The sequence below is a fragment of the Mustelus asterias genome, unplaced genomic scaffold (genome assembly GCF_964213995.1).
Source record: "Mustelus asterias unplaced genomic scaffold, sMusAst1.hap1.1 HAP1_SCAFFOLD_35, whole genome shotgun sequence".
NCBI classification, from domain to species: Eukaryota; Metazoa; Chordata; class Chondrichthyes; order Carcharhiniformes; family Triakidae; genus Mustelus; species Mustelus asterias.
The window spans coordinates 4353957-4375501 of record NW_027590117.1 but is presented as its reverse complement, the minus strand read 5'-3'; the positions used below and the strand labels follow the sequence as shown (position 1 = coordinate 4375501).

At 43.9% G+C, this 21545-nt stretch overlaps 1 protein-coding gene and 4 non-coding genes across 5 annotated transcripts in view; 2 read left to right on the top strand and 3 right to left on the bottom strand.

Annotated features, from left to right (window-relative positions):
* Positions 1–21545, top strand: part of LOC144482285 (uncharacterized) — an 872976-nt gene that overhangs the window by 567997 nt on the left and 283434 nt on the right. The window lies entirely within an intron of this gene.
* Positions 1410–1492, bottom strand: trnal-cag (transfer RNA leucine (anticodon CAG)). Its single transcript has one exon. It is a non-coding gene; the product is annotated as a tRNA-Leu (tRNA).
* Positions 5921–5992, top strand: trnam-cau (transfer RNA methionine (anticodon CAU)). The gene has a single exon. It is a non-coding gene; the product is annotated as a tRNA-Met (tRNA).
* Positions 13842–13930, bottom strand: trnar-ucg (transfer RNA arginine (anticodon UCG)). The gene is given in 2 exon segments: positions 13842–13877; positions 13894–13930. It is a non-coding gene; the product is annotated as a tRNA-Arg (tRNA).
* Positions 15793–15864, bottom strand: trnad-guc (transfer RNA aspartic acid (anticodon GUC)). Its single transcript has one exon. It is a non-coding gene; the product is annotated as a tRNA-Asp (tRNA).

The window sequence follows — 21545 nt, the reverse complement described above, 5'->3', positions numbered from 1 at the left end:
TTTGTCCTGGATGGTGCCAAACCTCTGTAGTGTTGTTCAAGCTGCATTTATCCAGGCAAGTTTCTCTGGAAACCAGGTGCTCCGGTTACCTTCCCCAGCCTAAAGATGAGCAGCTTGGGTTGTTTGGCCATGATAGTTTTCCCTTGGTTCCCAAGGTGTTTGTATAGGCAGATTAGTGGGGTGGATGTGTGGCGCCGTGGGGATAGATCCTGTGTGCGATTCTCTGTCGGGGAGTCGGTACAGACTCGATGGGCAGAATGGTCTCCTTCAGCACTGTTAGGATTGTATGATTCTAAGGTCATTGGACTGTGTTAGAAATTCCCTGAGAAAAAAAATGGAAAGCTGTGTTTGAAGAACTGACAGCATTGGGTTTATTGTAGATTAAAAGTGTTTTACTGCAATATTATGAAAATACCTGGATCGTGTAAATAAATATTAGAGATATTTGTGGGGATCTCGAAATATGTTTTTGTTTCATCTTTGTAGATCATCCACTGTAAAGGGAAGGACAACATTGGCGAGCAAGAAAGGTGTACTGTGACTTACAAATACCGCCTAAAAGAAGTCAAAGCTCTGCTGGGATTTGAACTCAGGATCTTATCATACAAGCGCCTTAACCAACTAAACCAGCTTGATGCTTCGGCTTGTACAGCGGAAACTGGAAATGCGTTCCTGATCTGGCGGTATTTGTGCAAAAAGGGACACTACCAGATCTGGAACATATCTCTGCAAATAGAGATAGTTCACATTTCAGATGCAGACCTTTCACGGGAACGGCCGCTTCTCTCTCCACAGATGCAATGGGATCTCGGATAGATTCATGAAAGAAAAATAATTGAATCCCACAGTGGCCCATCGAGATTGCACCGATTTCCCTGAAAGCCTTTGAAACCCACCTTTCCCGACATTGAACAATCACATCAGAGGGAATCACACACATCACTCAGTGCAAATCTTCCGCGAAACATTGAGTGATTTATCGTGAGCTGGTTCGATTTATTGTTTTCAGACACACATCTAGTATAAAAGTAGCCGTGTTCAGGATGTCATTCAAAAACACAGCTTTCTGCTCTGACGGCAGACGTTCTCCTTCTGTGGCGCAAGGTGATTTTTTAAAAGCATACTTCATTCATGAGGGCTATGTGTGTCGCTGGCACGGGAATCATTTATTCTCCAAATTAATTATCTTTGTGTAATTGGTGACGAATTTCCTCTGGAGCCACTGCAGTGCGTGTGCACAAACACTGCTGTTCGGGAGGGAGTTCCTGGATTGTGAACCAGCCAGAGGAACGGCGATATCTTTCCAAGTCAGTGTGGTGTGGGTCTCTGAGTGGTCGTTGTTTCTCCGCATCTGCTGCCCGGTGAGAGATTTCTTGGTTTTGGATGGTGCCTCGCGAAGTAAAATTAGCTGTCAGGAGTGGGATTTGAACCCACGCCTCCAGAAGAGACTGCGACCTGAACGCAGCGCCTTAGACCGCTCGGCCATCCTGACGACATTTGCACAAGTGTAAAATCTCTGCACAAATCGAATTGAATTCCACCTTTATTGTTATTACTTTTAAAACGCGATGCGTTTTTCCATTTTCGAACGCCAGACAGAGGCCTGTATCTGAGTCCCATCCTTCCCCAAGCTGCCGGGAGGTGAGGAGTTTCTCATTGCTGCATTGCGCTGTTTTCTCAAATCAACAAAAACCCAATTCCCGCCCTATCTGTTCCTTGCACGAAGGTGTTGAGAGTGTCAGATCTGAGCAACGTGAAGTATCCAATTGGAGAGTTACATCCTGGCGACAGGAATATCTCTCCACAGCTACTTTCGGAGCTGCTGAATATTTCCAGCATGTCGTTTGTTCCTTCAGTTCATTCACTGAGAACACAATCCTGACTCTTGGGCGCAGCTCCAGACACAGCTTTTCTGTGATCTTCGCACTGTCTGTTTAGAGTTTGCACATTCTCCTCGTGTCTGCGTGGGTTTCCTCCGGGTGCTCCGGTTTCCTCCCACAGTCCAAAGATGTGCGGGTTAGGTTGATTGGCCAGGTTAAAAATTGTCCCTGAGATGCGTAGTTAGAGGGATTAGCGGGTAAATATGTGGGGGTAGGGCCTGGGTGGGATTGTGTTCGTTGCAGACTCGATGGGCCGAATGGCCTCCTTCTGCACTGTAGGGTTTCTATGATTTCTAAGTTCACTCTTCACTTTCCTGCATACATGCTTTAAAATCGACTCTTTTCACACTCAGCATCCTGCAGCATTGCCTTCAAACCTCACCCAACCCTCCACCCGCCCATCAGGGTCTCAGAGGTACAAGTGCGTCTTAGGAATTCACAAAAGCAAGGGGATCGCAGTGTTTGTGAGGGAATATAAAGGATTATTCCACACTCACACACACACACAGCCACAGCAGATGGTGAAATTCGACTGTTAGGAACCTCACTTCTCCAATAAACATTCCCCTATTCAGCTTGGGGTCTGATCTCGCAGGCATGATTTTCGGGATGGACATTCCAATCTGTGTGTCACGGGGCTGAGCAGAACATGTTTCCTGTCCAGTTAAACATCTCCACAGAACAGAAAACAAAATATTTTGGATGCTGGAAATAGGAAACACAAACACGCAATGTTGGAAATGCTCAGCAGGTGAAGCAACATCTTTCTTAATGCTAAACAAGTTCCCGAAGCCCAGCCCAGCTATACAGTTTAACTTTCTTTTCATGCACAATGGATGGTACATTCTATCATTTTGAACAATTATTTTTTTTAGATGAATTGTTATTCTAGTCGCCACAGCCTGAAAACCACTCCCAGCATTGTGGTCACCCTTGCATTTGTAAATTTGTAAATCAATTTTCTATTTTTAAAGGGATTATTAGAATTGTATCTACCATCCGCTCAGTTCGTTGCGAATGAGACGGAGAATTGGAGATATATTTGGATATTTTCCTCAGTCCAAATTTGAACAGAAGCATAAAGGAGGGAATCACGCACAGCACTTCATGAAACTCACCCGCAAAACATTGAAAAGTGACAGCGTTCAATCAAAGGATGGGCCTATTTATTCATTTGTTTTTCGCGGAGGATAGAAAACTTACAACAGTATGCAACTTGGGCAACATAACTGAGCATGGAAAAACACAATGGGACTGGGCAGGATAAGACGAAGTACAAATTAGATGTGCAATGTTGACTGGGTTGTGAGACGGAGCAGGGATACATGGCAGGGAGAAGGTACATACGAAAGTGGGAATGCTAAATGTTTAATGAGTACTGAACAACTCGAATGTGTAATGCAGACAGAAGGCTGGATATTCAATGGGTGCTGAGATAGGTGAATAGACTGGAATCTTGGCATGATAAAGGTGCAATAGGGATTAGAAAGGGTAAAGGCATACCCCTATTTTCTATCACCGCTCCTCGATCTTCTGACCAAAATGTGTTACTTTACACGTCCTTACATTGATTAAATTGAATCTGTCACGTGTCTGCCGATTCCACCAACCTGTCGATACCCTCATGACAACTATCAATATCTTCCTCACTAAATTTCGTAATATTTTCAAGTTTTGCATCATTGGAAAATTTTGAGATTGCAATCTGTACGCCCACATATAAGTCAGTAACATAAATCAAGAAAAGCAAGTTTCTCTCTCAATACCATTCACAATCAGAAATAAGTAAAGTTTTTTGTAATATGTGCTTTAACAAGTTTGTACTAATAATCAAACTGTGGCATAATCAAATTCTAACTATGCGAAACAACAATGATTCAAAATGCCACATGGTTCAAAATAAAATGCCCCCAGTACTAATACATTCACTTAAAAAGCAGTTTTGCTGATTTATCGGGATTCAAATTATGATTGCAGAGGAATGCAGCGTATTGGTATATTTCGAAATTAAATGGCCAACACATTTACTATTTCGAAATTCCTCTGTCCCAGGTTCAATATAATGTGAACAATCCTGGCCTGCTGTGTTCCTCTGTTGATGTCTAATCTTCAGTCTAATAGAGTATGCTGTCATCCACCATCCGCAACCCAGGCCAGTGACAGAACGGAAGAAATGCACATGAACAGTCGGTGTTGCAGAGGCAGATCCAACTGGAACTAATGATTGGATGTCAGCAGTAAATCCCAAAGAGAATTCAATATTAATGTACTTTCCCATGCAGTCGGCATAATTTGGAACTTGTTATTGTCTGGAGCAGTTGAGCCGATTAGCACTGCTGTATTTACAGGAAATCTAGATAATCAGAAGATGGAGAATGAATTTCAGAGATAAACAGATAATGTTGCATTGAAGATTTTGAATAGAGGATCGTGTGGAATCATGTACTAATCAGACCAAAAGGCCCGGTTTCAATTCGGTATATTCCAGGTAGAATGAGTACAGATTTGAAAAGTGTCTCAGACACAGCTAGATTTATAATGAATATCACACTCATATGTCGTCCCAGAGACAGAGCAATATTGAATGAGTCCAATGCTCATACATATAGAATCCTTAGAATGGATATAAGAAAGAGAGAGGCCATTCGGCCCTTTCTGTGCTGTTCTATACAAGAATAACTCATCTCGTCCCTTTCCCAGTCATTGCCTCGAAACGCTGCAAATCAGTTCTCCTCAGGCGCTAGTCCCATTCCCCTTTGACAACCCTGATTTGATGCTGGCGCTGCCACACTCTCAGGCAGTGCATTTCAGGCGCTAAACTCTCAGCACATCAAAAAATATCCTACTCTGCTGTGCCAATGGGGACTGTTTATTCTTCATCTACTCTCCTGAGACAGGACCCACAAACCCACCACCGCTACCATCTAGAAGGACAGCGGCAGCGCATACATGGGGTCCCCAGTATCTCGAAGATTCACTCTAAGCCACTCCCCTTCCTGATTTGGAAATATATCGCCAATCCTTCCCTGTCACTGGGGCAAAATATTGGAACTCTCTCCCTAACACTGTAAGGCTAGCAGTGCTGTGGGTGTATCTGTACCTCAGGGACTGTTGTGGTTCAAGAAAGCAGCTTATTGTCAAGGTCAATTAGAAATGGGGAATGAATGCTGGCCGACCGAGTGAGCCCACACCTGACGTAAATAAACAAAACAAGTAAAATCTCGCAACCACAACCGGAGACTGACAGATACAGACCAAATCTCAATCACATACATCTGTTGGATACAAAATGAATTCGCCAATCACTCTCACGAACAAAGGATAGCATGCAGTCTATATTGGGCTTCATTTAACCATTTTCAGGTTAACCAGAGTTTTACACAAGAACAGGGAACATCTTAACACAACATACAACATGTTAACCCAACACTGAACATCAGAGACCAGAAAGATTTTATTTTGCCGAACAGAGAACATCTTTAAGTAGAATATGTTTACACAACAGGAAAAAAGTTCACAGAACTGGTGACATATCAACAGAACTGAAAAATATATTGACATGCAATGGATCCTATGTACACAGCCGGAAACACATTTACAACAACAGGGAAGCATCTTATACAACAGAAAACAACTCGCAACAACAGAGAGAGCAGTTACACAGCAGAAAATATATTTACAACAGTGAAACACTGTACACAACAACAGTGAACATCTTTGAACATCAAAGAGCACAGTTACACAGTTGGAAATATATTTGCAAATATATCCTTGCAACACAAAATTCCTTTACATTAGTGGCCAATTCTCCAGTTCCGTGTCTTGCCGGTTCCGAGCAGATTTGTCTATCGTTACATATGTCCAGACAGTCTCTCTTGTTGATTCTGTCAGCGCCATTCTCTGTTCATTGCGTTCTTTACGTGACGTCGTGGAACTGTGCAGCCAGACTGAACCTCCTGACACTGGGGCTGATGTTAAACAATGTAGAAGTGAATATTTGACTGGCTACTTTGATAGGCAGTAGAATGTTGGCATACCGTAGCAGAGTGGCGCAGCGGAAGCGTGCTGGGCTCATAACCCAGCGGTCGATGGATCGAAACCATCCTCTGTTATTTCTATTCGCAACGATAACAAAGCCACTTGACGACAATCGCGAAACTTTTCCAGTGTTTGAGTGGAGATTACTGACAGGGGCTTGCGTCAGTTCCCTTTTCTGTTCAGTGCTTTAAACTGCAGCAGATCACTTTGACAAGCACACAAGCTGTCAAGGCTGTGAACATCCACCAGTACATATTCGTGACCTTGGTGCAGGGCAGAATTTGTGGATAATGTGAATCTTGGAAGCATTGTGAACTGTGAGAAGGATAGTGTGAATTTCAAAGAGGAGATTGACAAATTGTCGGAATGAGTGGACATGCTGCCGGTGAAATTCAAAGCAGAGAATTGTGAAGTGATTCATTCTCGTTGGAAGGTAATAGCGAAGCAATAAAAAGTACATGAAACAGCTGCAAATGAGGGCAGGAGCAGACGGAGCTGGTTGTGTTTGTGCTTATGTTATTGGACAGGGTCAGGACAGGTGGAGAGATGGTTTAATAAAGCATATTGAATTATATCCTTTATTGGTAGGGGCACAGAGTACAAGAGTAAGGAGGTTATGTTCAAATGGTGTAGAACACAAAACCATGCACAGCTGGAGTATGTCCAGTTCTGGGGCCACGATTTCGGAAGGATGTGAAGACATTGGAGAGAGCGCAGAAAAGGTTCACGAAAATGTTTGCAGAACTGAGGAACTTCACTATTGAGAAAGGTTTATAGACTTTGGAACTGTTTTCCTTGGGGAATTGAATGTTGAAAGGAGATTGGATAGAGGCACTAATTTTCCTGACACGTCTGGACAGAGTGGATAGGGACAAACTGTTCCCACTCGTGGAATGATGAAAAATGAGAGAGACCAGATTTAACATCATTAGCAAAGGAAGGAATAGAAACATGAGGAAAACATTTTTCACACAGCAAATGCTTAATGTGTGGAATGCAATGCCGGAGAGTGCGATGGAGGCAGGTTCAATCGAAACATTCCATAAGGAATTTGACTGTTACTTAAAAAGGAAGAGTGTGCAGAATTACAGGGAGAAGGCAGAGATGTTCATTTTCTGTCAGAACATTAATACGTTCTCATTCGTCACTCATCACTGAATCGAGTTTGCACTGTTCTCTTGTCGTTTCTAAACAAGGAGAAGCGCAGCAATGGTTAAACGACAGAAGAGTTGGTGGTATGAATATAAAGGAGCAAGCCAATAATCTAAATATGTATCTAAAAAGGTGGCGAGGATGGCAGAACGATAAACAGCTGCCGCCCGAATAAAAAAAAACAAGAGTAAAATCAAAACCTGCAAAGAAACCTTGAGGCAAAATGGAGCTGAGTTTAACGCCTGAATTTATTTTACTCGGTGCTGAGTCTGGAAGGCTGTACAATGTTTCAATGAGATATGAGGTTCTGTTTCTGGAAATTACATTGAGTTTCATTGGAACATTGCAGGAGGCTTAGATGGAAAGATGGGCATAAAGCAAGGTGAAGAATTTAAATGACAGGAGAGTGTGATATCCGAGTGATGTTTGTCATCTGAACAGAGATATCATTTAATCTGGCCTATTTTAGAGACAGCGTTACAAGCATGTTTGAAATAAATATATTGATAGAAATCAATCTTACACCTGGAATTTGTGTTTCGTGCTCTGAACAGTGAGGAGGGATAATGCAATTTATTACTCCAACAATTCTAATCCATTTTCTTGTTTCCTCATCAAACGATCGGCTCCCAATAGTGTTGACAGGGATTTCAAACATTTATGTCCCACTTCCTACAGTTTGTTCTCGTCCCTTCCCCTCCAGTACTGTGAATGTTTCCCCTTGTTCTCACCTTCTTCCCCACAATTCTTCTCATTCAATGCATAATGCTTTGTGATTTCTGCCAATTCTAGCTTGCTCCTACCACAAACACACTCCCTTTCCCTTTCGCTGTGCTTTCTTTACTCTGAATTGAGCTTTCCCTCTGTACAGCTTTTCCCATTTCCCATCAACGAAAACAAATTTACCTGTCTCTCCTCAAGAGTTCCAAGGCCTCTAACATCCCTTCCAGATGAAAGGCCGATTACAATCATAGAATCCCTATAGTGCCGAAAGTGGCCATTCAGTCCATCGAGTCTTCGCTGACCATAATCCCACCGCAGAATTGTAACCCCATGTATTTACTCTATAGGCCGGCCTGACACATAAGAGACAATTTAGCATTGCTAATCCACCAAACCCGCACAGCTTTGGACTGTGGGACGAAACCAGAGTACCCAGAGGAAACCCACACAGACACGGGAAGAACGTGCAGACTCCACACATACAGTAACCCAAGCGGGGAATTAATCCCGGGTCCCTTTCCTCTTCCAAATTATGCAACTGCTTTTGCTGCTCACAACGTTATCTGTTCTGAACTGTGAAGACAAAACAAAGATTGAATACTCACCGTGTGCGATCCCTCCATTCATTTCAAAAGTGCTGCTCCACATTTGAGTTCTGGGCGGCTACCTTTTTCATTCTCCGCTTGTTTTCACAATGGTTTCTCTGTCTCTGGCCTTTTCTCGTGTTCCAAAGAAGCTCAGTGCACCACTCCTCGAGCCGTTGGTATCTTCAGTTGTTCTTTGACTGTTTTGTGTAGCCTTTCACCAAAAGTGCATTTAATTTCTCCTGTGGGAGGAAACTGGAGCATTCAGAGAAAACCCACGCAGACAGCGGGGCGGGGGGGAAATTCGAACTCCACACAAACTCCCACCCAAGGGCACAATCGAACCCACGTCCCTCGCGCCGGGAGACAGCTATGCTAACCACTGCGTCAACCTGTAAACCATGGGAGTGGGATGAAGTAAAATGCTCTTTAAATGAGGCAATATGGATTCGATGGGCCAAATGGAGTCCTACTACACCGTTAAAATTCAGTGGTTTGGGAATTTAAAACATTGTTTCATTGAATGGCGGAGCAGGCTTGAGGGACAATATGGTCTAAAGAGCAAAGAACAAAGCAAATTACAGCACAGGAACAGTCCCTTCGGCCCTTCACCGACTGATCTAAAACCCCCTACCCTTCCAGGGACCATATCCCTCTTTTCCCATCCTCGTCATGTATTTGTCCAGACACCCCTTAAAACTTACTATCGTACCTGCTTCCACGACCTCCCCGGCAGCGAGTTCCAGGCACCCACCACCCTCTATGTAAAACACTTGCCTCGTACAACTCCTTTAACCTTTAATAGGAACCTGAGGAAGTCTACTCCTGATCTGATACATTGTGCTGCTGTGTCCAGAAAGTAAAACTCATCCAATAATCTATTTCACATATCAGAATTCACTCCACAATCCGTGAACCATCAACTGTATACTCACTGACAAACACTGACTCGTGGTTAATCAATGTCTCAATCTTAAAATTCTCATCCGAGTCTTCAAGTCCCTCCATGTCCTCAGCTCTCGCTCCCTGTAATCACCTCAAGTCCATCAACCCTCTGAAACATCTGAGCTATTTTAATTCAGACCTTTTGAGCATCACTGATTCGATTCGCTCCCCCAGTGTTGGCCCTGCCTTGAGGGCCTCGGGTCTGGAATGCCCTCTCTGCCTCTTTCTTCTTTTCCTTCATCCTCCACTTTTATCGCCTTCCCTTTATTGACTTCCTCCTTTTCCCGTGGGATTTATCTTTTTCACACTCTGACTTTCTCCAGTCCTGTTTCCGTTTTAAAGTTCAACGTTTATTTGTAAGTCACAAGTAAAGCTTATATGAACACTTCAATGAAGTTACTGTGAAATTACTGTGAAATCAAGTACAATCAAGAGTTATAGTTGTACACCTGTAATTCTCACCGCGATTCCGCTTTAAGATTTGTTTACCCGCCGTCAGCTCTCTGATTTCTCATTGGTTTCAGCCCCGGTTCGAATTATATGACGCAATGACGCTCGGCTGGGGATGACACGGAGGAGGTCGACGAACAGCGCCGAATGATGAAGGATCAAGGAAAAGCCTTGCAGTAATGTTGTTCAATTGGCTGAAGTTGATGTCAATTGTAATGTGGGCGTGTGTTGAGCTGAGCAAATCGCTCTGCTATTTGTCAGAATATGTAGCGTCATTTTCATTGTTCCCTCACATTTCAAACGGGAATCCTGATTGGACAAAGCAGATGTCACTCAGTCAGCGCCGAGTCTCCATTGAATAACAGGGACGTGACTTTGATCAGAGAATAGGCCGATAGAGAAGGCGGGGATTACGGTGCACATCTAAGACACCGGGCTGAGCGGCAGCAAATGTCCAGCCAGCGGCCTCTGAATCATAGAATTCCTAGAATACAGAGGAGGCCATTTGATCCATCGACTGCACCGACCGCAATCCCACCCAGGCCCTAATCCCGAAACCCCACAGATTCTCCCGATTACCCACTGACATTCGGGTCAATTTAGCATGGCCAAACAACCTAACCCGCAGACCTTTGCACTGTGGGAGGATAATAGAGCCTGGGGAGACAGTGCAAACTCCACACAGAAAGTGATCCGAGGCCGGAATTGAATCAGCGTCAACATTAAGGCACTGGTGGAACTAGCAGCATTCAGTTAAATGACTTTTTAAAAAATACGTTTATGAGCTAACAAGGAGCAAGTTACACATATGAGATTCAGTAATTGAGTCAAACGAGCGATTATGACTGTTCAACACATATGCTGATATTTTGAACGGATTATTATTGCTTTTAAGGACGATTGTTCACTTTGGCTAAAAGCAGTTTACTGCGAGGCACCGCGGTCAAAAGACTATTATCTCTGACTAATGATGCAGCCATATTTCGAGGGAATAATTGAACCTTGTGATCAGTTAAAGCTTCGGGTGGAAGGAACGTTTCGAACACTTAATCATATTTCAGGTTTGACTGGCTTATTCGCTGTCCGCACGAGATGTTCTGGTGCCCAGCCATGGTGCCATGGGTTCGTCTGTTTAGACAGTGACCTTTAAGGGAACGCGTGAGAATGTTTATTTGAACTCTGGGCTGAGCATTTTACTCGGCAATCAGGGAGTGGGTTCAGCCAAGATAGGAGTCAACCTCCAGATCATGGATTCGGATCTGGAATATGGATTTGTGTTTGAATATTCACCCCTCAAGCCTGTCCAAACTTCATCTTGTGTCCAAACTTCATCTTGTTTCTGTGAATCTCAAAATAACAACGAAACATCAGTTTACCCTCAATAAAGGGGCAGGGAAAATGGATCATCAACGAGGAAGGAACTCGAACCCACGCGTGTAGAGCACAATAGGTTAGCAGTCCATCGCCTTAACCACTCGGCCATCTCATCATACAATGGTAACCTTTCTGATCACCTCTTGTGATTTTAACACATGGGACAAAGAACACATTTCTCCTGCAGGATCATGTTGTTTCTGTACGTTCCCATTAATTTTGGTTCGCTCTTACTCTTTCATTCGATGTGAATCCCGATAAAGTATAGAGGGAGGCAGTTCCCTTCTCTGGTCCCTGTCCCTCACCGAACTCACCAGATGTAAAATATCGCCAAATGCTGTGAGCTTGTGGTGCAACGGTAGCGCGCGTCTAACTCGATGTCAGAATGGTTGTGGGTTCAAATCACGTCAGGCTCGTGGAGCTTTTCTGCATCAGCCTTTGGATTTTGCATTTGTTGATTGTTCCAGAAATGAAAAACCTCAAAACTGTGATAGGAATGAAATTTTAGGGATACTTCCGGTTCGCATGCTCAGTACTTGTTTGCACACTTTTACATTTGAACAACGTGTCAGGGATTTGATTCGTACATTGCTTGTAAAGTTAAGGCAAGGTACACAGTTCCAAATGTTTCTCGGTGTCATGAAAGGGGATAGCTAACTGGTGGTGATTTAAACGAAGGAGTAACACCTCAGGCGAGGAGCAAGGCTGAGAAGCCGTGGCCTTCATGAAAAATCCCAATCGATACAAGAATTGCAGCGAGCTTTTGGCTGAATAAGCTGTCCAGCCACATAGAAAGAAAGAAAGAAAGAAAGAAACCCTACGGTGCAGAAAGAAGCCATTTGAGGCCATCGAGTCTGCACCGACCACAATCCCACCCAGGCCCTACCCCCATATCACTAATTTTTTACCCGCAAACCCCTCTAAGCGAAGCATCTCAGGACATTGAGGGACAATTTTAGCACGGCCAATCAACCTAACGCGCACATCTTTGGACTGTGGGAGGAAACGCACGCTAGACACGAGAAGAATGTGCAAACTCCAGGCAGACAGTGACCCAAGCCGCGAATTGAACCCAGATCCCAGGAGCTGGGAAGCAGCAGTGCTAACCACTGTGCTACCGTACCGCCCACATAAAAACCCTACAGTGCAGAAGGAGGCCATTCGGCCCATCGAGTCTGCACCGACCACAATCCCACCCAGGCCCTACCCCCACATATTTACCCGCTAATCCCTCTAACCTACGCATGTTAGTATTCTAATGAGCAATTTTTAACCTGGCCAATCAACCTAACCCGCACATCTTTGGACTGTGGGAGGAAACCCACGCAGACACGAGGAGAATGTACAAACTCCACACAGACAGTGACCCGAGCCGGGAATCGAACCCGGGACGCTGGAGCTGTGAAGCAGCAGTGCTAACCACTGCGCTATCGTGCCGCCACATGAGGCAAAGAGTAAGGATAATGAGACTGAATTTCATTTCTCACAATCTGTTTTCGACCAAGCGGTTGAGGAAATTGGGCAGCAGCCGAATGTTTCTATTTGATGTGAGCGAGAATATGACAGCAAGAGGATGGTTTCAATCCAGCGACCGCTGGGTTATAGGTCCAGCGCCCTTCCGCTTTGCCAGTCTGCTCCGGAATGTCACCCGCGTCCTGCCTATTCCTGCTGCGTGGGAGAGAGGAAACTATTCATTGTATTTTTATTTCAAATAAGATTCACGTGTTGGGCGGATCACCCTGGCTGGACAATAACACGTAACATCACGCCGACTGTAACAGACAGAGAAAGACACACAGAAACTCAGTAAGAGACTGTCAGGACACACACACAATGACAGACAGAAAATATTCCGAGCAAACCAGCAAGCTACTGAGATGGAAAAACTGATTATGTATGAAACGGGGTTTTTTGTTCCACAAAGATAGGCCCTGTTTTGAAATGCATTTCCTTTTGCGTAACTGTGCTCTCTCCTGTGTAGCTGTTCTCTCTGTTGTGGAACTGGGATCTTCACTGTGGTTGTATCACATTCTTCCCTGTTGTGTAGGCGTGTTCCCGGTTGTGTAAATGCGATCCGTATTGAGCAGAAGTTTTCCCTCTCATGTAAAGGTTTCCTGTTGTGTGAAATGTTCTCTGTTGTTCTGTGAAGATGTTTTCTGTGGAGAAGCAGCCGTCGGGACTTTCAAGGCCGCCATTACAGAGACTTGCTTTCAGTTCCAGACTGAGATTGGCTGAATGGCCTACTCCTGTTTCTGTTTTCTATCCATGTTTCTCTGTATTAAATCAGGGAATTTAAATTTGTTGGGATTTACTCCGTGTCCCCAAAAGTTAGTACGGGTCTCTGGATTACCAGCCCAGTGGCATGATCTTTCATCCCTGTAAACAAAATCAGTTCATTCAGCTCATTATTAAACCTCTTCCGAGCAGATTGGAATTCCCTCCACAGAATTTCATTGAACCGATTGAAACAAAGCATTTGCTTCTCGTTGAGAAAATCAATAATTTATCCAATTCAAACAGATACTGTGGAATTGTTCGGAGGTAAAATTATTAGCATGAGTCTGAATTTAATTGACAAGATAACAAGGAAATGTATTCTGAGAAAGAGCGCTGCAATGTTCGGAAGCAAAAGTGGACTTCATCTGACACGAAAGAACGACGTTGCCAGGAAGATGCACCAGATTTCTATATAAAGCAACCGCGACAGGATTCGAACCTGCAATCTTCTGATGCCACCATGAGAAATACCGAAGTCAGACGCCTTATCCATTAGGCCACGCGGTCAACTGATGGATACTGCCGCTGACGTTAGCATCGTGTGAGTAAGTACAGTGACAATGTTATTTTTCATTCGATTCGAAGATGATCGACAGATTCCCAGGTCCCAGAAAATACAAGGGAATGCTCCAGCAATGTACGTAATATTTTTCGACATCGAAATAGCCTTTTACTCTGAGAGTTGTGAAGATACATGGAGCGTGAGGAATGGAGCATTAGTGTATGATTACAAGAGCAGCAAGGCAATGTTGGAGCTGTACAAAAATTTGCTGAGGCCACAATTGAAGTACTGATTGCAGTTCTGGTCAAATCACTATAGGAAGCATATGATTGCACTGGAGAGGGTGAAGAGGCCATTCACCTGGATGTTGACTGGAAGAGAAACTATTTAGGCTCGGGTTGCTTTCTTTAGAGCAGGGAAGGCTGAGGGGAGACTTGATTGAGGTGTATAAGATTATGAGGGTTATGGACAAGGTGGATAGGAAGCAGCTGTTCCTCTCAATTTCAGTTTTGATAACAAGGGGTAGTATTTTAAGTTGAGGGACAGGAGGTTTAGATGGGATTTGAGGGACACATTTTTTTCATCCAATGCTTGGTGAGAGTCTGGATTGCGATGCCTGGGAAGATAGTCGAGGCAGGAAAATGTCACTAAGTTTACAAAGTATGTGGATGAACACTTGAAATGTCATAATTTTCAGGACTATGGGCCACGTATTGGAAAGTAGGATTGGTGTAGATTTAATGTAGGTTTCTCGGTGCAGGCTTGATGAGTTGAGGCGCCTCTTCTGCATTGCATGACTCTCGCTATTATCCTCAGACTTGGCTGTTCACTGACATGTGTCACCATCCTCTGCCTACTCCACAATCACATGCAGTCAATGACCCTCACCAAGTGAAAAACACAAACTCCATTCAGTAAAACCTGCAGCCAAACAAGTTTGTGACTTTGTCCCATTCTCTTTTTCATTTTCCTCACTGCAATACTGCACCTGTCAACAAGCACCTTACCCACAAGCCTGGAGATAATCAAAGGAAGGACAGGAAATTATCCGACCGGCCCAAGCTCACTGAGCATTCCTCCTGAGAAGCAGATGAGACTTTGGTTTGTAACATTCAGAAAACTAAAGATCATTTCCAACATTCCTGACTCGGAAACGCCCCTTGAAACAGCTCCATAAAGAACTAACTGAAGGGTTACAAATTAATTGGAAAAGTCAAACCCCTCCCAGCTTCACACAGAACACTGACCATCGGAACACAAAAGTCATTTCCCACGTTGTCTGATCATTGAGGTACAGGTATCTCCTCCTGCCTGTCTACATTCGGTGATGGAACTTTTTTTCAAACAACTGCTGAAATTGCGAGCTCGAGTTTCTCATGGGATTATAAAGGTGGGTATATTGAATGGTGCTGGACTATTCACCCCTCAAGCCTATCAAACGCTGTGTCCAAATACCTTCTCCAATGCCTTCACAACCTTCGTCAAATGTGGTGCCCAGAAGCGGTTGCAGTACTCAAGATGAGGCCTATCTGGGGTATTTAAAAGCTCAACATGACCTCCATATGCATGTATCCAATCGACTATTCAGACAACTTAGGAAAATATTTGCTTCATTAACTGCTCTCTCAAGATGATCTGCCACCTTCAAGGACCCCACCCAAACATTGGCATCGCTACATCAAATGTGAGCCAAAATGCCGATGAATTGAACGAACGTTGATCTCAGGTCACGAAACGTGTCCGTAAAAATGTAAGGATTTGCATTTTTGAGTGCTTCTTTCCTTGACAGTCTTTATTTTCTATTTTCAAAGCCAGAGAGCAACACAGGTTGTTCAACAACAACTTGACATAACAAAAATGCGATAAACTCCTCGTCGGGGAATTGAACCCCGGTCTCCCGCGTGACAGGCGGGGATACTAACCACTATACTAACGAGGAAATGATGATTTGCGCATTGTACACTTGCCACTTACACTTTCAGAGCGACAACTGAGTTCTGACGAGATCAGTTCTTTTCCGCAATTCGGAGGACCATTTAATGCAGCAAACAGCGGTTTTAACCAACCGACTTTTGGATTACCAGGAAAGAGAATGAGATGGATGCATGAAAAAAACAAGAATCAGGTGGAGACAGAAAGGCGCGTTTGCCGTTCATTTCAAACTGCATGTTCTTATTAATTCTGGAGGAAAGACGGCGTGTCTTGAAACTTGAACATGCTGGACAATCTCAGCTGGTCTCTCTCCACAGATGCTGTCAGACATGCTGAGATATTTGTTGTTTCAGATTCCAGCATCGGAAGTATTTTGCTTTTATCTCTAAAAACGTCTTTTTCTCCAACCCGCTGGAACTTACAAAGTGCTTTACAGCTCAGATGCTTTTCTTTAATTCTATTGTCTTCTGTCTTGCCCGAGGTAGGTGCGGATTGAGCAAAAACGGAAATTATCATCCCCAATCTCACATAATCGTGGAAAGATTATTTCTGTGGCTTTTACCGTCTCATCAGTTGTTTGATATTGTTTCATTTGTTCAAAGCTGCCTCAGTTAAAATCTTATCAGGGCATATCTCTGTGAGCCACTGGAAAATGAATCAAGTTTCCAACCCGATTCTGAACTCATGAAGTTGTAATTAATTATTCTGTGTCTCCGATGATAATTTTAAGAAGCTCAAATAAAGCTCTACTGTCCATGGTTCGGCCACGGATTCGAAAACAAAACAGATTTCCAAGCAGTGTCTGCAACATAGAACCACATAATCCCTGCAGCGCAAACGCAAGCTTTTCGCCAGAGTCTGATGTGATCTGATCAGTTGTTTCATTTGAATTGATTTGATTTGATTTATTTTTGTCACATGTATCAGCCATACAGTGAAAATTATTGCTTCTTGTGCGCTCTACAGACAAAACATTCCGTTCATAGGGAAGGAAACGAGAGAGTGCAGAATGTAGTGTTACAGTCATAGATAGGGTGTAGAGAAAGATCAACTTAATGCAAGGCAAGTCCATTCAGAAATCTGACAGCAGCAGGGAAGAAGCTGTTCTTGAGTCGGTTGGGACGTGACCGCTGGCTTAGGTATCTTTTTTCCCGACTGAAGAAGGTGGAAGAAAGAATGTCCGAGGTGCGTGGGGTCCTTAATTATGTTGGCTGTTTTGCCGAGGCAGCGATAAGTGTCGACAGAGTCAATTGATGGGAGGTTGTTTTGCGTGATGGATTGGGCTACATTTATAACATGTTGTAGTTCCTTGCGGCATTCGGCAGAGCAGGATCCGTACCAAACTGTGATAGAATCAGAAAGAATGCTTCTTTGTTGCATCTGTAAACGTTGGTGAGAGTCATAGCTGACATGCCTAATTTCTTTTGGGAAGAAGTTCCTTTGTTTTGGGAATGGAAAGTAACTTGCCTGACTGGGAATCGAACACAGGCCACGGCGGTGAAAGTGCCGAATCCTAATCACTAGACCATCGGAAAGTGCGTGCGGCCTCACCAAGCTGCAGTATTGTCTTCCAATCGGGCACCACTTCCGCAGTCAAGGGCACTGAGCCTCCGATCTTCGGTTGTCTTCAGGACACACGACAAAGCAGAATCGCCGAGCAGAAACAGACAGGCAAGTTCCACATGCATGAGCAAAGCCTCAACTGGGATCGTGGGTTCAAGCCACAGGACACACAACCCTCACCATACACTCTGAATTTGAAAAATCCTTCATACTCTCCTGATCTGAGAGAATTCACACCTCTTTAACCGGTGATTATCCCTCTCTCCACCCTTGCTCTCTATGTCTTTAACGAATTGATTCCCTGAAAAGTCTCGCATTCTAACCATTATTCACACTCCAATCTGTAATTATCGTCCTATTGTGTTTGTGTCTATCGATGTCGTGTTTGTCAACCTCCCTCAACTCATCTGATGAAAGAGCAGCTCTCCTAAAGCTCGTGATTCCAGCTTTAACCTGGTGTTGTGAGAATTCTTATTGTGTCCACCTTTTCAACGCCGGCACTTCCACATCAACACGAGTGCGAGCAGATCATCTGTTGAGCGAATAGGGAAATAGATCAGAATTGTTGGTGTGATGTGTTCCATTATCCGTCCTCACGCAGTCCAGGTATATACCAACTATCAACGACACGTATGAGAGGGTAAGATACATTATTCTCTGCCCTTCTCTGGTCCATTTTATCGAAATGATTTTTTTCAAAATCTTCCAATAATTTAAAGCCCAGCATCAGGCCACCCCTCAGCCTTGTCATTATAAGAAAAGAAAGATGCAAGCAGTCAAAACTTTACCAGGTCTTTCCTTTGTTCTCAATGACACTACTTTTTATGGGCTATGGGTGTCACCTGCAGGACCAACATTTGTTGCCTTTCCCGAATTGCCCTTCAACTGAGAGTGGCTTACTCGGCCATTTCAGAGGGCAAGTAAGAGTCACCCACATTCCTCTGTGTCTGGAGACAGATGTACGCCAGACCAGGCAAGGCGGGCAGACTTATTTATCTAAAGTGCACTGGTGAACCAGATGAAGTTTTATAACAATCGACGGTAGTTTCAAGGCGGCCGTTACTGAGACCAGTTTTTCAATTCCAGATTGATCAAATCAGTGAATTTAAATTTCACCAGCTGCCATGGAAGAATTCACTCCACGTCCGCAAATATTAGTGCTGGCCGCAATTATTGGACGATTTTTAAAAGAAACATCGATTTGTTTGCAAAATTCTCTAATCTCTGAATATATTCCACCAATTTATCGCTCGTGTTTAGAATCCTTGACAAAGTGACCACTTAATCCAGAAATTTTGAAATCAATTCTAACTTGGAATTTCCATTGATGTCTTATTGTTCTCAAAAACATCTTTCACTAACGTTCCAATGACTATTCCTCCCTCCGTTTCACCTGCTCCTTCCATTCCCAAACTGTTCTCACCAGGACTAGCGGACGCCCAGCTTGTTGCAATTTGTTTGAATGAACACGATATCATATAATCGAAGCAGCATTTTGAAATTCTCATTCATTCAACGTATTCTGGTGACTTGCTTTTCTTATGTTTTATGTGCCATTACATAAGAATCTTACTCTGACATGAGACCATGTTTTGCCCTTTTGCTGCTATGTTTCTTTCCTCTCACGCCATGATTTTTCTCATGGAATTTACAGCACAGAAGCCATTCGGCCCATCTTGTAGATGCTAGGTCAGAACACACTGGTGTCCATTGCAATACCAACTTCCTGCTCCCGGCCCACAGCACAGATCCAGATCTTTATAGAAAAAAGACCACTGAAAATTACGATTCATTCTCATGGGCTGCCCTGGAAGAACTAATTAAACATTTCAAAGGGAACCACTGCGAACACGTTTCTGCCCTGCGCGTGGAATCCATACTGGGTGTCGAGATCAACACCTTAACTGCTCGGCCACGACAGAGGTTTGGCTGTTAGAATGATTTACCCACCTCAGAAATATTTGTAGTAACTTCAATAAGCAGCTAGATTATGCAGAGCAGTGTGTGAGCTGAAATCTGTTCGTCTCCCTCTTTTTGGTATCATTTTCTTTGAAAGTCCCACATGGCAGGTTGGTTAAGAAGGTTAAGGCTCATGGGATACAAGGAGAAGTGGCTAGATGGGTGGAGAACTGGCTTGGCCATAGGAGACAGAGGGTAGTGGTCGAAGGATCTTTTTCCGGCTGGAGGTCGGTGACCAGTCGTGTTCCGCAGGGCTCTGTACTGGGACCTCTGCTATTTGTGACGTATATAAATGATTTGGAAGAAGGTGTAAATGGTGTAATCAGCAAGTTTGCGGATGACACGAAGATGGCTGGACTTGCGGATAGCGAAGAGCATTGTCGGACAATACAGCAGGATATAGATAGGCTGGAAAATTGGGCGGAGAGGTGGCAGATGGAGTTTAATCCGGATAAATGCGAAGTGATGCATTTTGGAAGAAATAATGTAGGGATGAGTTATGCAATAAATGGCAGAGTCATCGGGAGTATAGAAACACAGAGGGACCTAGGTGTGCAAGTCCACAAATCCTTGAAGGTGGCAACACAGGTGGAGAAGGTGGTGAAGAAGGCATATGGTATGCTTGCCCTAATAGGACGGGGTATAGAGTATAAAAGCCTCCACTGATGATGCAGCTGTATAGAACGCTGGTTAGGCCACATTTGGAGTACTGCGTCCAGTTCTGGTCGCCGCACTACCAGAAGGACGTGGAGGCGTTAGAGAGAGTGCAGAGAAGGTTTACCAGGATGTTGCCTGGTATGGAGGGTCTTAGCTATGAGGAGAGATTGGGTAAACTGGGGTTGTTCTCCCTGGAAAGACGGAGAATGAGGGGAGATCTAATAGAGGTGTACAAGATTATGAAGGGGATAGATAGGATGAATGGTGGGAAGCTTTTTCCCAGATCAGAAGTGACGTTCACGAGGGGTCACGGGCCCAGGGTGAGAGGGGCGAAGTATAACTCAGATATCAGAGGGATGTTTTTTACACAGAGTGTGGTGGGGGCCTGGAATGCGCTGCCAAGTAGGGTGGTGGAGGCAGGCACGCTGATATCGTTTAAGACTTACCTGGATAGTCACATGAGCAGCCTGGGAATGGAGGGATACAAACGATTGGTCGAGTTGGACCAAGGAGCGGCACAGGCTTGGATGGCCGAAGGGCCTGTTTCCTGTGCTGTACTGTTCTTTGTTCTTTGTTCTTTGATTGAGAATTAATTTATTAGTTGAGAGACTTTTAGTTCATTTCAATATTTTTTTTCGGTATATAGAAATTGAAGCCGAATTTAACGTCCGAAAAAAATAAAATTGAAACATTTAAATCAATTTCATTTCATGAGCGGCAAATATTGCGTTCGAACTGTTTGTGCCCACATGCTTTGAAACGCAAGAGACAGTGGATAAAGTTCTAAATAAATGATCAAATCAAAAGACGGGAATCGAACACGGGTCAACTGTTTGGAAGGGAGCTCTGCTCACCACTATATCACTATCACTTGCTCTACTTCAGGGCTCGTCATTTCCATTAGATATAATTACAGAACTACCTGAGTTGCTGATTTCATCACACACCAGGCGTGTCCATAGCACAGTTTGGAAACTGAACTTGGCTTGCATCGTATTTCCGGACTGTTTAACTTACCTTTTTTACTGTTGTTTCTGACTGAGAACTCATGGATTGAGGCCTGTTGTTGCATTGAAACATTGAAGCAAATTGAAGCTGGATTTTCCGTTCGTAATTCATTGATACTAAGGATATTCAGTGAATTTAGTTTTAGGAGTGACCCGCTTCTGTTCTGAATGCGATTGCTCATTAAATGAGTCACCACTGTGATGGTCAGGAACTGGCACTCGGTCAAATGCTCGCACAGTCACCACTGCACCACCATCGCTCACCTGACTCTGCCACTCCCTCTGTTTTTACGGAATGAACAAACAAGCAACGAAGTGGCATAGAAATCAGAGATTATGGAATCCAATAGCCGACATTGCATTTCTGGGAGTCTTATATTTTCCATAGATCGGGGTGAGCAGGATCGCCCAATCAGAAAGCAGATCTCTGGAACATGGAATTTGATTAATATCATGTTTTGCAGTCATTTTAGTCGGTAAGAACCATGTTGATGTGATTTCA